Here is a 10,318-nt window from a genome sequence, read left to right as displayed (position 1 = left end):
GAAGGCAATAGGGCCCTCAGGGATATAAGGAGTACCTGAGGCAGAAAAGGTTTGTGGGTTTTGAAGGAGTGCAGGTTGGAGGTAGGAGAGGAGACTTTATTGAATTTGGAATCTGACTGTGGATTGTGACTGGACTTAGATAACCTGATGGATTTGACTGACCTACCTAGAACCTGACCTTGGACTGTAATTTGGCTTATTGGCTCTGGACTCTGATTTGGCAACTCTGATTGATGGGACTGATTTACTTGGCATCTGTGGACTGGAACTGGACTCACTTTTGCTTGCTGCACTAGTGAGTTGCACAAGGGGGACTGATCAGCCTTAAGCGGGCATGAGGCCCAGTGGATTGGAATTTGGCAGAACATCATTGTAGCAGAAAGATAATGTGATCCCCTATTTGAGTGCACCTGCTTTTGTGAGCTTTATAAATTCTGAGTTCTTGGGGTTTCCAGAAAACTAGAGTACTCAAACCTTTAAGTCTCTCCATTTGTTAATGACAGTGATAATGGTTCTTAATGCCACTGTTGACTGCTGTTCACTTTACGTGGTTCAAATGTTGTTCTGTCATAGTTTATTAAATATTTTATTACACTATTTGGTTCAGAATGTTTTTTTTTCCTGTTTTCCTCCTCTAAAAACTAGGTGCGTCTTATGGTCAGGTGCGTCTTATGGTGCGAAAAATACGGTATTTCTTCCACTTGCAACCATTTTAAAGGTCTGTACAGGTCGTGGCTCGTTATGCACTGATTTAGTATCCATTGATTTGACTCACCACTGATAACGAGGTCCACCTTTAAATGCCTTGTAACAGGGGGAAAAAGCACCAAAATCCAATTTCCTACCTTCAAACTGTTAAATAATTATAATTCCATTCTACTAGATACCATTATTCACCCCATCTAGTGGCTGAATGTGGTATAGCGTCTACACCTATGCATTCTGGGGCGACAATAGAGGAGCAAGAAATCTTGGTCTTTAAAGCTATTTTTCCACTGATTTGGTGTCCACTGATTTTTTTAATCCACTGGAAAGAAACCCCAGTGGATAAGGAGGCACAACCTGTAATGTATCTCCTAAGCAAAATAACTGAAAGTAGACATGCCTTTTTCTTGATTGCCTATATTCTTTAGGGCGCAATCCAAAGGCAACTTTGGGCCGATGCAAGTCCCCTGTGCAAGCCCACTGTTGTTGCGAAAGTGCCATAAAGCACTTTCGTGCCGACACAAGTGGAGTTGGGCCAGCGCACAGACATCTGATGGCCTCCCCGCACCAACACGGACCCCGGGACAGGGTGAATTTGCATTGGCCGAGCTTGGCCAACACAGGAGTATGGGGGGGCATGGAGAGGGTGGCAAGTAGGTGAGGGAGGCATTTCAGGGCAGGCAGTGGGTGTTCCTGGGGTGGGTGGGCAGGGAGTGGTAGACGGGGCCAGGATATGGCACTTATGCTGGATCTTAACCCTATTCTTGGGCAGCCCAGGACTGTCCTGGGCTGCTTGGATTCGTGCCACCAATTTAGGTGGTGCAGATCCACCTAGCCCCAGTGGAGCTGCTGTGGGTCTCCCCAGCAGGGCCTAGGAGAGGGGGGTAAAGGGGGTAATTTGTACGTGGGCCCAGGGTCAAAAGGGGGACCCAGGACCCAAAGGAGGGGGCCCAGAAATTTCCAGATGTCTTACATCCTATTTACTCAGACTTGTTGCCCACAGGGGATGCTGGGGATACTACCATGAGTGTGCGGCTGCAGCTACTGCAGCTACTGGCAAGCCATATATGCTGGACCGAGGAATGCATATATGACACTCCTTAACACAGTATCAAATCTGGGAGGAACTGGTTTGCTACAGGAGCTCTTTGGCTTGTGGATCTGCTTACCATGAACGAGTGTATAGGAGCTCAGGGGCACAGCGGCAAGACTACAGCTGCTGCAGAAGCACATTTTGGTATGCACAGGACACTTTCCATTCTAGTGTGAACCTAAAAATGATGGTGCTAATTTTCTGCATGAATTTCTCTATTTAAAAAAGTTTAGAGAGACTTAAGAGTGTGTTCTGTTTTCCATGGTACTGTATCTAGCTGCCGATGCCATGCAGGAGGGTAGACCTGGGCTCCAAAGACTTTTCCAGGTATCTCCCCCTCCCCCATCCTGTTTTGCCTCTCCCTGCCCCCATTCTGCTCACCCATCTCCACCCTCCCTCGCTCTGTTTCACCCCTTCCCCTTTGCAAAGGGGCCCGAAAGAAACTTTGTACCCCCTGAGAAAATTCCTCTCAGAGGCCCTGCTCCCCAAGGTAAGGAGAGAAGCCTCCCCTTGCTTTGGGCTGACCCATGAGGAGCCTCAAACTTGCGCTGGATACAGCACAGGCCCACCGGTCTGCCCGCGCCAGTGCAAGATAGGATTGGGCTGTTCATAAACTATCATCTTTTGTAAAGCTCAGCCTCATGGTTACTGGCAGCCAAGTTTTTGAGACATTTTAAGGTTGTTTGCACCATTCATCCACATCAACAATCCTGAACCTGTCAGATACTGCTGAATTTGGCCTCTCACTCTAGAAGTATTGCTGATTCCCCCAATTTGGTTCAGTGTTTTTGTGTGTGTGTTTGCATGATACATGTGGGACTATACGAGTGAATGAGCAGTACTGGCGACAGTGTCCTCAGCCAGTGCCCCAAATGATGCCACCATTTCCACAGAGAATGTTCAGAACTGTAGTTCTGTGGTCGAAACTTGGAACCCTCTACCAGTGAATTAGCCCATATTCTCATCAATCTACACCCTCAGGTTTCTTTGTGGTAAGCCATGAGTCCCATGACAGTTGAACTGGCATGAAACCAATACACTTTAATGATGCAGGGATGTCCTCCTACAAGTTCTTTCTACTGGTCTTCGTTCTAAGATTTTTTCAGATAGGCTTGTAATTTGTTTTGAGTTGTGAGTGGTTTTGTTTTGTTTTCAGTTCTTCTGGACATTCTCTGTGTGCCCTACAATGCACAATTTTAAAATGTCACCCATTTCAATGATGAGGTATGCAATTTTGAGTGGATTTTGTTGTTGCTCATGCAGAAGTGTGAGCCACAGTTTCAGGACGCATGCTGCCTGGAGTGTGCAGGTCCCAGATTCTTTCCCTCTTGAAGATAGGTTCTCATACCACTTACTAATGATTTGGCCACTCAGTAATTATGCCACTAGCAAATGACTATGTTTAATCCTTTTTGTAGGTTGGATGCCGTTCTTAAATGAGATAGGATTCCACAGAATGATCATTATCGTAGCAATTGTCTTGCTTCAACAATGCTGAAGCAACTGCCTGTGGAATCCGGATTGATTTCTGAAAGCCACAGTAGAAGAAAAAGTCATGCCGTGACACTCAATGATGCAAATAGATCCTCTTCACCATAAGGTTTCTAATTAGCACAACCAAATTTAAACAGATGTGACATTTATATTGTTTGGTTTGCAGTCAAACACCATAGGTGATTCAGCTTGTGGAACCATGGCTGTGTCTATAACTCAGTGGGTTTCTTATGAAATGATGCATCTGACATGCAGGAGGTCCTCAACCATCTTTTTTTGTTTTTTTTAAATGGAAATGCTGACAGAAAGGAGGTGACAAATACATCTATTATTAAACACACAGCATAACATTTCTTGGTTCATTAGTCGATACATTTTAACAAACATGTTTCCAGCAGTAAATGGCTCTATATGATGAAGTTCGTTATCCATGCTGAACAAGATGTTTGAACTTGTCCGAATTTAGTTGACCGTCTTTCCAAGATTGTACACTCATCAATCTTGAATAACAACTTTGGTCTTCTTTAACCCTTGACCACAATCTTCTGCAGCAATACAGTACCATTTTGGAGGTGACTTACTCAACTGCTACTCGAAGAGCTCCATGAAGCACTCCACACTAACCACAGGTTTTCATTTTTGTCACCATTTTCACACTGTTGGGACTCCATGACATATACCATTACAATAACAGTCATTCCAAAATGGAAACAGCTAACTTATGGAAGAAGGGAACCTCTGCCTGCTCAAGGATTTGGGACACCTTGAGTAAGACATTCTTGGCCAGCCTGGACAACCTGGAGCATATTAGAAACCAAGAACTCTTATGACCACCTGGGATCTACTGACCATCTACCATGTCAGTAGTGGACCCGTTGACAGCAAATGTCCAGCCATTTCACCCTTTGGAACTGTCACTGTGAAAACCATTGGGGGTGGGGGGCTCAAGCATTGTCTTTGCAAAATTCATGCTCAAAGCTAGAGAGGCAGAGAGCCAGTAGCTTCAAAAGGAGCCATCCATTGCAAATTGAGATTTTTCACCATACGTGTGCTCTACAGCTATCTTTGGGAAAAAGAAGTCTGAAAATAGGACAAAATAGGAAGGCTGCATCTAAGGGGCAATCCTATCCTTACCTTATGGCAACAGAGCATGGCAAAGCATTGGCACATACTGTTGCAAAAACACTGTGAAATGCTCTGCGACAGCACATCTTCTAGCAGTGCTGGTGGGAAAGCCAGAGCTTTCCTGCTGGTGCTGGCACTCACAGCCAGAGCAGGTAAGTCTGGCACAAGGACAGGTGAAGGGAGGGGAGGGATGGGATGGTACGAGGGGAGGTGGCAATGGGAGCGGGTGGTTAGAGCCACAGTACCATTACGTTCGGGGAGGGGGAGGTTCTTATTTAGGGACATTCGGTGATAATCTCACAGATGGTTGCCTTGCCCCAGCCAAAACTTAGTGTCCCATCAAGTTCACTCTCTCATGGCTGCCATCTTTGTTGATTCTAAAAATATAAAAATAAGGTGTTTCTGGTTGCATTGTAAATTTGAGCTCTAGAGAACACAACAACATAAGAAGAGCCCTGCTGGATCAGGCCAAGAGCCCTTCTAGTTCAGCTTCCTGTATCTCACAGTGACCCACTAGATGCCTCCAGGAGCACACAACACAAGACATTTGTATCCTGTTACCACACTCCTGCATCTGGCATTGGAGAGAAGGGTAACATGAAGTAACAACTGGAAGGCCAGATGTTCTGAAATTATCTTGAAATTTTTGCTAGAAGATAGTGAGATAACTACAGCTCTATCTGCATGAGTTGTGATTCTCTGCGGAACCCTATCACACCAATAGAAATTATTGATTGTAGAATAATATTTCATGACTTCTCCTGACTTGAGCTGACTTGCGCTGAGTAAGACTTTGGGCTCATCTAGTCATGATTCTTCAGTCCGAATCTTCAATCATCCTTGCAGTGATTCTTCAGTCTTTCACGGTCCTGCTACCTGAAATATGTTGAACTGGAGATTGAAACTGGAACTTTATATATGTAAAGCAGTGGTTCCCAAACTGTGAGTCTGGGACCCATCAGTGGGTCATGACCCAATTTTGGGTGGTTCACAAAACTGACAGGGAAGATTAGGCTATGTGCATCAAGGGTTAAACAAGCTGCTACTTGGGGGGGGGGGCTACCATTATAGCCACTCCCCTTGGCATTTATCAGGCAGCAGCCTCTAGGGCCTCTAAAAAGTTTGAGGTAAAGCATTTGCTTTAACATATCCCTGAATTTTGTGATCTTTCCTTTCCCCCTTGACTTGTGGTCATCTATTCCCCCTTTGCCAGAAGTTCCTGTCAACGGGACTGCCTTTTACCATTCTTAAAAACAGAATTGTCTGTCCATGTTTGTAGATACTTAAAGAGTTCTATTAATTTCATAGTCACTTTTTTTAATAGGCATTTTTACCACCAAAGAGGAGGGAAAAATATGCTTATAGTTATTTTATTTCATTTGCTGTGGATTTACAGGAGCCTTAACTGCTCAGAATTCCTTGATAGATTAAGTAATAATAAGGCAAGCATGAGAGTAATATATTTTATTTCACAGAGCAGGAACATAAAAATCTTTGAGGGGAAAACACATGAGATAGAATCTTTTGCGGCGGTTCATTTAGTGGTGGCTATAAATACTTCTCTAATGGTGCAAAATGTTCTAAGGTGGTAAAAATGTATGAGCAAGATATTCCACAGGCAGGATTTCCCTTATTAAATAAGACAAACAGGTATAGTAAGAGTTTTCCCTTTTTAGCCAATAAATCAAAAAAGGATTTTCATTCTCAAAGAGAAGGGTATGAATTAAATTTCAGCTATCATGGTGCTACCAAGTGTCTGTTCTTTGATTCCAGGAGGCTAGTTAAAAACAAATTGTCAGTTCAGTGGGATGTACATGCAAAAGAGTCATGCTGGTAGATTCTATACCTTGACATAGTTTTACAAAGTCTTCATTCCAAATTCCTTGTCCTGGGGGGATGACTGCCTCCCCTGCCTCCTATGGGGAGAAAGTTTTAAATGGCCCAGCTTATGCCGAGTGTACCTCACCAGAAGCCATGACTCATAATGACCTTCTGATCAAGTTATGTATGTGATGGTTCCACTGAGGAAAATTCACAAAGGGAATCGCTTTAGTTTAGATCTGTGTTTCTCAAACTGTGGGTTGGGACCCACTCGGTGGGTTGCGAGCCAATTTCAGTTGGGTCCCAATTCATGTCAATATTTTTTTAATATATTAGACCTGATGCTACCATGGTATGTAACTGCATTTGGGGAAATGTTACACATCTGTACTTTTAACAGGCTACTATGTATACGCTTTTAACAATGAAAGTCAATGGGACTTACTTCTGGGTAAGTGTGGGTAGGATTGCAACCTAGGATTGTTAAAAATTGTCCTGCTTGATCATGCCACTTCCAGTCATGACATAACTTCCAGTGGATTCTAACAGATTCTCATTCTACAAAATGGGTCTCGGTGCTAAAAGTTTAACTAAAAGTGGCTAAAAGTAACCACTGCTGTAGAGGATGATTTGACTAGTCAGCAATCTGTCCTCTCCTTGGAAAAACAACTTACAAACAAAACCAAAGGGGTTATTCAAGCTATGGCCATTTTTGCCTTGGCTATAGCAAAATGGTGACCATCTTTTTATCATACAGAAGATGATATGAGCCAAACTACATGCTACCATTATTTCTAGAGGTGTGCTAGCTGTGTTATAACGCTTGCATTCTTAATTTTTGGGATTGCTAATGCAGGAAACAAACAATTTGAACTGGACTTTATTGCTACTAAATATTATTTAAAATATTTATAAGCTGCTTGTCTGCCTGCCTGCCTGCCTGTTTGTCTGTCAAAAAAATTGCTTACTGAATGCTTTACATTGAAATGGAAATGCAAAAAGGTTTTCCTGTCTTGAAGAAGCTAACAATCTTCTATAAAATAAACAAAAAAGATACAGGCAAATAAATAGCTATGCTGAGATGAACCGCGACAGTTCCTCTTCTGCTAAACCTAGAGAGAGCCTTCTCTTAAAAGGTGTTTTCTTGCCCATTTCGAAAGGGATTATTTTCATGGAAAACCATTGAGTTGCTTTTGAAGATGGAAGCAAATATGAATGCATGGCAGCATTTAATTTGGATGCAAAGCTAGGCTTGTCTTGGTCTCTAGCAAATTTCATTTCTTGGTTTCCTACCACAGTTAAAGGGAAAAGAAAGCACTTTGGATCAGACCCAGATTTCACGCTTCAGTCTGCAGGGGTTGGGCAAGGAAATTAGTTCCCTAGTTCAGTCCCACAGACAGGAACAGCAAGTTCCTTCACTTTTGGCTGCATAACAGGAAGAGAAATATCACTATGGCAACATTTACAAATGATTTTTTCCCCAATATTTTTTTTTTGAGGGGGGAGGTGCTGGGCAAAGCTACTCAACAGCTTTTCACCAACATTATCAAAATAAAAAGCCACTCCCTTTTTCAACCCACCCAGAGAAATGTTCATGGCAATGCCTTGATCTGTTTTCCCTTTCCATTGTCTTCACCTGCTGCCGGTTATAACTGCAATTGGCTATGTGGCATTGTGATGTCACCTTTCTCATTACATGGTCTCATTACATCCAGGAAGTAGAAAGTAGCAGCAGTCTGGGGAAATCATCAATACAGCGAACTCTCATGGTTTCAAAGGGAAGCCTGAATTGTGATTGATAATAGGATTTATTTATTTATATCCTGCCTTTCTCCCTGGAGGACACCCAAGGCGGCTAGCAATAAAATACATAAAATATACATTAAAAGCTATAAAAATTATTTTAAAAAATACATAAAATAAAAGCTATAAAAACTATTTAAAAAGAATAAAAACAATAACACTGACAGCAATAAAAACCAGCAGATCAACAGAATTACTGAAAAGCAGGCATCATATTCTACTGGACACCAAAGGCTTTCTGGGATAAAAAAGTCTTCAGGCCTCTCCGGATGGTTAACAATGAAGGTATGGTTCTCAACTCAAGGGGAAAGAAATTCTACAATATAGGTGCCACCATCAAGAAGGCCCTATTTCTGGCTACCATCCCCCTGACTTCTCTTGATGGCGGCACAACCAACAGGGCTGCATAACTGCATGATATGCTGCACAAAATAAGCAAATAAGTTTAATTTATATCTAGGGTTTGGGTGTGTGGGTTGCATTGCTCTGGGCTGAAGAATATCCATTTAATCAGATATGTGGCAGAAGTGCTGGTCGCCCATAACAAAGAGAGAGGCTAGTCTAGAGCTTCTTTTTTCTCCATTTAAACAAATTATCAGACAATGAGGTGCCCCTCATTTTCAGTCCCAAGTGCTCACATGGTGCTGAATTTAATAAGAATGGACTTTGCTCCAATACATTTTCAAGCTGTCACAAACTATGAGAGCGGTAAGACATGCCATAAAATTAGAGGGCAATAAATTTAGTCTCTCTAAAACAAAATACTTTTTTTTACACTGTAGCAGCAGAATAGTCCGTGTGGGATTTCTGTGCCTCAGGAGGTCATAAAGAAAAATATTATAACTGCTTTTCAGAAGCTCTTAGTAATGTTGGGATCATTAATAATGTTAGCAGCTATGCAAGCTAAGATAATGTCTCAGACTTCAAGCTTCAGTGCATAAAGCCTAGAGAGAGTGTGAAGAAATTTTCTTTCCCATGTGCAGCATTTCCCAACAGCCGAGGCTTATTATGGGCTGTTTGTCTTCCTCTGAAGCATCATGTATTGCTAGTCCCCCAGGCCTGATAAACTAATGGTCTGATCAACTATGGCAACTTCTTCATCTCCATCAAATGATTATCCATTTTAACTACATCTGCAAAGAGGGGGACAGATCACATGATTCTCCAGGAATAGGGGTTTCTCCGATGATAAATAGCTCTCCCTATTATGCGTGTGCTACTGCACTAGTGGCATTTTCCAATCCACTCAATGTCATCTCCGTGTTGAATTGTGGTACTGAACAACAAACAGTAGAAAAGGGGTATTTGATTTGCACCCAGTTCCATGCATCATTTGAAATGCATCGTTTGACACTATATTACAGCACGATCCTGTGCAAATTGACATTGCAGTAAGCCCTACTGTATTCAGTGGGCCTCAATCCCAGGTAAGTATGCATTGCAAGCGGTTTTCAATCTAAACCATAAACCTAGGTGCATTCATTTATTACATTTGTATCCCATCCATCCCCCAAGGAGCTTTGGGATGATTACATTTTGGTTGGCAACCTTCAGTCTCGAAAGACTATGGTATAAGCCTACAGCACCCGGTATTCCCAGGCGGTCTCCCATCCAAGTACTAACCAGGCCTGACCCTGCTTAGCTTCCAAGATCAGACGAGATTGGGCATGTGCAGGGTAACAGTTATCTTTACAACAACCCTGTGAGCTATGAGGCAGCCCAATCCTGAGCTGCCCGGGGCGCCCAGCCTTGGCGGCACCGAGAACGGCAGCTGCTGGATCCTGTGCGCCCCGGGCTACTGTGGGAGGTGCCTCAGGAGAAGGGAATTTTCACCCCCTTCTCCTGGCTAAGGCAAGCAGCCCCACAATGGAGCTACTCACTTTACCAACAACCAAAAGGTCGACGGTAAAGTAAAGGTGCTCGTGTAGGGCGCCGAGCCCTCCACGAGCACCTTGGATCTGGTGGAGTGGAGCTCCATAGACCCACCTCCCTCCCTCCCCCAGCATGCCTCCCACCCGCCCCCGTCCCCAGCCTCCCTGTCACACCTTCCCCCGCACTCTCTCCGCCCAACGCCGGCCTCCCCCTCCCCGAAATGCCTCCTCCCCGCCCCGCTTACCATGCTGTGGAGACCGCCAAGCCATGGAGGCTGGGTGACCACCCTGCACTAGCCCAGCGCTAGTCCAGCACCGGTTGGCGCTGGGCTAGTATGGGCGGTAGCCTGGTGGTGAGGCTCGCAAATGTGCCTTATGGCATGTTTGTGACAGTGCACAGCGGTAC

At 43.8% G+C, this 10,318-nt stretch overlaps 1 pseudogene; it reads right to left on the bottom strand.

Annotated features, from left to right (window-relative positions):
* Nucleotides 1-9,615: 9,615 nt before the first annotated feature.
* LOC136637137 (5S ribosomal RNA) lies at nucleotides 9,616-9,729 on the bottom strand (annotated as a pseudogene).
* Nucleotides 9,730-10,318: the final 589 nt, after the last annotated feature.

Source organism: Tiliqua scincoides, chromosome 1 (genome assembly GCF_035046505.1).
Source record: "Tiliqua scincoides isolate rTilSci1 chromosome 1, rTilSci1.hap2, whole genome shotgun sequence".
Taxonomy (NCBI): domain Eukaryota; kingdom Metazoa; phylum Chordata; class Lepidosauria; order Squamata; family Scincidae; genus Tiliqua; species Tiliqua scincoides.
The sequence above is the reverse complement of the archived record's forward strand: the minus strand, read 5'-3'. Positions and strand labels throughout refer to the sequence as shown.